The 6,024-nt window shown below is 32.4% G+C and overlaps 1 long non-coding RNA gene across 1 annotated transcript; it reads left to right on the top strand.

The window, feature by feature from the left end:
- Nucleotides 1–1,419: 1,419 nt before the first annotated feature.
- Nucleotides 1,420–4,189, top strand: LOC107060207 (uncharacterized). The gene is made up of 3 exons (XR_001473206.1): nucleotides 1,420–1,629; nucleotides 2,029–2,278; nucleotides 4,077–4,189. It is a non-coding gene; the product is annotated as an uncharacterized lncRNA (long non-coding RNA).
- The last annotated feature ends 1,835 nt before the right edge of the window (nucleotides 4,190–6,024 follow it).

The raw sequence follows: 6,024 nt of genomic DNA on the forward strand, positions 1-6,024 counted from the left end.
GCTAAGAATACACCAAATATTGAGTATTTTTTAAAAAAACAAAGCATATAATAATTTGACAATAGCCCAAGGTCATTGAGCTTCATAAATCAAAGTGATCAGATGAAGCCAAAAATATCAGTGATCCCAACTATTGCAACTTTCACCACATCTCCGTTACCCCGGTCCACATAAAAAATATTTTAAAGACAAAAAATCATGGCGTTAGTGATGGATGAAAATATTATCATTGATGTTCGAGAGATGATTGGTGTAATTCATGCTAGTGCCAAAGTTAACAACAAGAAATGTACAACATCATAAACTCTACGATATAGGCGCTCTGTTGCATCACCAAAGATTGAAGAAAGAACCATCATACTACAATTTGAAAGTTTTGAACAATTTAAAATTTCCACCTTGCTGAAGAAAACATCAAACATGTTAAAGGTAGATGACGTCCCTTAACACATCAAACATATTTAATCCAAAATTATAAATTTAATTTTGAATATAGATGGACTATGGTAACCTATTAGAATCCTTGCGACTAAACTAAACTGTCATGAAAAGTACTCGAGAAGCAAGATAATAGTTAATTTAATTAACCAATTCCCACAAACTTTATCCTATATAATTAATTTGTACGTAGTTATACAATTTGACCTATTTGTTTGGTTAAATTTCTATACATTAGCTACGAACAAACTTGTCGTTACAACTAATATAATATATAATTTTACTTGAATTACATACCATACTAGTGATTACATTATACCTCACTTATTCTACGTTGTTTTCATACGGAAACATTTATTTATAACTATTGATCACAGTTAATTGACCTTAACTCATCAAATTACCACCCTTTTAAGGCATTTTGAATAATAGTTTCATGATGAAAAATACTCCCATTTTGTGTTAGCGTCTAATTTGGCTTGATCGCATAGTTACTTTAATATTCTTTTTCATTTTGTCTTTACTTATATATCCTATTTTATTCTTCACCCTAACTTTTTATAGAAGCTCTACCCCATACCCTATTTTTCTTGTAGGGTTAGTATTCATTAAAATAATACAATACGATACATATCATACATAATGAAACAATACGTAACAAACGTCAATTAAATAATATACAAAACCGCAGCAACAACAAAATCAAAAACAATTATTAAAAACCAAATTCCAAAATCAGAAGTTAGAACACTAATTACCAAAATCAGAATAAATTACTATTATACGGAAGACTCATAAAAGGAGATACACACACCAAACATTGGTAAATAGTGAACTTCTCTTACATTTTAATTTGGGCTTGAAATCTTATTTAGTTGAGAAGCAAATGGTCTGGCCCAAACCCGGACCAGGCCCAAACAAATGTATGCTATCTAATTAGGAAAGTAAGTAATTTTTTTTTCTACAAAGAAACACCAAAAATCTGATAGATGTATGGAAGCTTCTTCGAGTCTCTCATCTTCTCCTCCTTGAAGCTCCCAGCTAATCTACTGATAATGATCCCTGAGCTCTCTCCGATGATCCACTGTCTCTACTTCCTCCGATGAGCCATTGTCTCTACTTCCTCCGATGAGCTTCCAATTTCTTCATGCAGCTAAGTTTCTTGCTTTACAGATGTGCTCAATGTTACATGTATGATATCCACTTCCTTCATCTATTATGATCTATACTTTTGTATTGTTTCATTCACAACTTAGTGTTGGATATTCTAAATTTGACCAGATTTATTTCATTATTCAAATTAGTGTTGTGCTAATTTTTAGGGCAAATTTTAGCTAAACAACACAAAGATTGATGTGCACTCAAACAGACAAGCAAGAGTATTATCATTCTTAGGAGACCTTTTTTTTTCCCCTAAAAATGGCTTTTAATTTTTTTATTTTATTTCAAAAGTTCGTTTTCAAGTTTCGACACTATGTACGAGTTAAGCTCATTTTGGAATTGATTTATCTAGATGCTTAGTTATGGACATTTATACCCTTTTGAAATATATTAAAATAATTATTAATGTTAATAATATGCAAAACTCAGGTTGGTCGAGCACTTCTCCACTTCCTAAGTTTCAGGGTTAATGAGTTAATTGGAGGCACAACTTCCTTCACTTCTTCAAATTTTCCCACCAAAGAACGTACAGAAAGCCAAAAAATGGAGAAAGAAACTATCTTTTGGCGCTTACTTTTTTTAGGTTTTTGGCTCCAAAAGAATTTCAGAATAACCACGATATATTTGAGAAGTTTCATTGCAAAATGAAAGAATATCTGAACCTGGACAAGAAGACCAGGTATGTTTCAGTCTTCCCACTTTATGTTTGAACAAAATTAAACAGATCATTATGTGCAGTAATCATATATTGAATGATTTGTTCATTGATTATTTCTGGCACCTCCATTAACCTTGCTTTATTTTTGTCTCATAAGATCATTTAGAAGAATACTCGAATTTACTGTGTAGATTACGGTTTCAAGTGGTGTGCATACTTACAATTGGTGCGTGACACACACTAGTGAAGTATAACACTATTCAAGTTTCTATTTAAACAACTTCTCATTCGTTTTGTCGTATATTGATGTTCTCCCCTCAGATTTCTAGGGAAGAGCGCATGGATTGTGAAAACAAGTATTTAAAGTCTGTCGCATTATGCTTCTGGAACTTGACACTTAGAATTAAGATAGGGTAATGGAACTTTCTATGAAGATGAACCAAACCAAAATATTTATAGATGAATATTATGTAGGGCAATTTGTTCTTGGTTAAGAAAATTTTATTAACACCAAAGTGGGAACTACAAAATAAAATAGGACTAACCCCTATTTCTTATAAGTTTCAGTTGACAAAAAATAATAATACAATTTGATGTACCAACTTCACTTTTGTCTATCTATTACAAGTGATGTCAATACTATCCTACTACATTTTAGCTAATCAATTTGGTATAAAATTTGATCTCCAATCCTTCCAGTTCTTGCGGCTTCTTTTGGTGTTAACCTCGAGGCATATGGTTGAGCACACCTAGAACATACTACCATGACTTCAGGAACCTCCCCCTTATGGACAACTATTTCTCTTGCCACCCTAGTCTCCTGGTAGTGAGTGGAAGTGAGTGGCCTACCTGGAATCTTTCATGTTCTTTTCCCTCCATATTAGTGATACTACCATAGAAAATACGCAGCTAATGATGCTTCACTTCTTGAGTCTTTTCTTTTTCCATTTTATGCTCAAGTGACCTCTCCCTGCCAGCTTCCGATCAATCTAGGTTCACCTATCCAGCACAACATTCTGGATCACAACTTTTGGGTAACATTGCATTCAAAGAAAATGTGGTCAATGGTTTGTTCAGTTGTGTCACAGAAAATACAAGGAGAAACAAATATCCCAAATTTCAGCAGTCTTTCTAAAATGGCTAATCTTTTTTGCAAGGCCAACCAAAGACAAAACTTATGTTGAGGATGAACATTGAGATGAACTATGAGGCTTTCCCATGGAACTTTTGGGTGCTGGAATCATGGCTACTTATATTTTTCTTGATAAGGAACTTACCCATAAACACCATACTACCTAGTCTCTTCACTAGGCTTTCTTGCAGATTTGGTAATGACACAACAAACTACCTTGCTTCGATGATTTTTCTTACCATCAATGTAGAATTACTTGGGATATGACACACCTCAATAGAATATGTCTTCATATAGTAATTGTTGAAACCAATAGGCATTTCTTCACTAGGCTCAATATTTATCAAATCCACAACCTTTGCTTAACACTTTAGCTTATATAGGTTTTCTGAAACGTTTTTGCCTTGAAATTTGGACATTTCCTGCATAAATTTATCATTGATATGTTATACTTGTTCTTTAATTTGCTAGTGATGATTCAATAATTCAATTAATATTTGGACAAGAAGATAAAAAAAACTCATATTAATAAATAATGTGTGTGAGACTTTCCAGTTTGATAGTTTATGTTCTTTTTAGATTTTTCGTTAGTTGTCAATAGTTGGTGCTTTTGTATAAATATTTTTTTTCAACCAATTGAGTTTATATCTTATGAACATACTAAATTTACATATTGTGTTTTGGTAGAGTTCTGTAAATCAATGGCACCGGGTGGACGTGTCTTTAGACAAACTACACTTACAGGGGAAACGACTCAAGATACTCAATCAGTGGATGACTCAAATAACCTTATTCATGTTAATACATGTAATATGTTTTATGATATTGATTACTATTAAATTATTTAGTTATTGGCCAAGTTGGAATCGAAAATGTTACCTATTAAAACTTCTATTAATGTTAAACTTCTAAGAAAATATATGGACATTAGCTTAGTATCTAAGGATGGTGAGAATGATGTTGGGAACATGAAGTAGTAGGATAAATCAAATTGATTTTGTTCACTCTAGTGAAAGTTATTCAATCTCGGATGATGTGTGAATTTGTGGATTTAACTCATGTAGTTATTTTTACATTTTAAAAGAACTGCTTCATGATATCACTCATAATCACACATGTCTTTTTCTTAACATGAAAGCCATTGAACATTTGTATGAGCAGTTGTAGGTGACTTTGTTTTGTCAATATACTACATAAGCTACAAAAATTGACTCTAAGAAGTTGAAAATGCTGTCACATATTTCATATAATCATTTTTTCATGATAACTTGTATTAGTTAGACTTGTTTTATTTTTTACTAGCTCTCTTAGACTTGTTTTATTTTTTACCAGCTCTCCGTTGCTCGTTATGACATAAAAAAATAGGTGTCTAAAGGTACTTGTTCTGTCAATATGTATAATTTGAATCTTTTTTCTTAATGAATAGGTGCTGTGATTTATACTTTAGAATTCAATGTCATTTTATGTAATTCATGAAACTTATAATCAACGAATGATTTAAATGATCAAAATAAATGTTATTAGCTCTCCTATATTCTCTTTGTTTCTCGATAAATTTCTTGACCTTGTTGTCTCTTAAGATACAACAAAATAAAGCAAAATTCCCAATGTTCCAGTCTTCATCTTGTGCCGTACTGCCATATGTACTATTTCTTTTTAGATTTTAGGTGGTGTTTTGAACAGACTTTTTTTCATCAGATGATTTCACTAGACTTAAGAAAGGTCGTGGCAAAACTAGAGGGAAAGGTCTTGAAAAAATGAAGAAGACTTTGGGAAGCAAGATGAAAATAGAAATTCCACTGGGCAAAGGAAGGCCAACTAAACCAGATCAATCAGCAAAACTATCCAACGAGTTAGGGATAATTGCCCGAAACTTTCTATTGCTTCCAAACAAGTGGAAGGAACTCACAAGAGAGGACAAAGATGCAGCACTAATTAGATGTCACGTAAGGATTTTGTACTCTAGTAAATTTATTACATGGTAGTGATTATACTAAGGCCTTTCTGATACTACTATTACTCATCCATCTATTTTTTTGGCAAACTCTTCGATTATATCTATATCTGTTGATATCTAGTAGTAGTTCACCATTGATCTCTTTCTCTTTATTCTGTGAGATTCATATTTTCTTTTAACTTTAAGAGAATAGGAATCTTATTACCAATAGTTAATAAACTAGAAAACAAACAACTAGTACATCAGCTCAACTAATTGTTAGTAAACCAACAACCAGGGGTATACATTCATCTCTTCAAGCTTCCTTCCTAAACTATTTCTCAGGGATCCTCTAAAGAAGATGGAAACTTGTGGTCAGTATTTTCAACCGTTAATAAACTAGAAAAAAAAACTAGTACATCAGCTCAACTAATTGTTAGTAAACCAACAACCAGGGGTATACATTCATCTCTTCAAGCTTCCTTCCTAAACTATTTCTCAGGGATCCTCTAAAGAAGATGGAAACTTGTGGTCAGTATTTTCAACCGTTAATAAACTAGAAAAAAAAACTAGTACATCAGCTCAACTAATTGTTAGTAAACCAACAACCAGGGGTATACATTCATCTCTTCAAGCTTCCTTCCTAAACTATTTCTCAAGGATCCTCTAAAGAAGATGGAAACTTGTGGTCAGTATTTT

This window comes from Solanum tuberosum, unplaced genomic scaffold, assembly GCF_000226075.1.
Source record: "Solanum tuberosum cultivar DM 1-3 516 R44 unplaced genomic scaffold, SolTub_3.0 scf00067, whole genome shotgun sequence".
Taxonomy (NCBI): domain Eukaryota; kingdom Viridiplantae; phylum Streptophyta; class Magnoliopsida; order Solanales; family Solanaceae; genus Solanum; species Solanum tuberosum.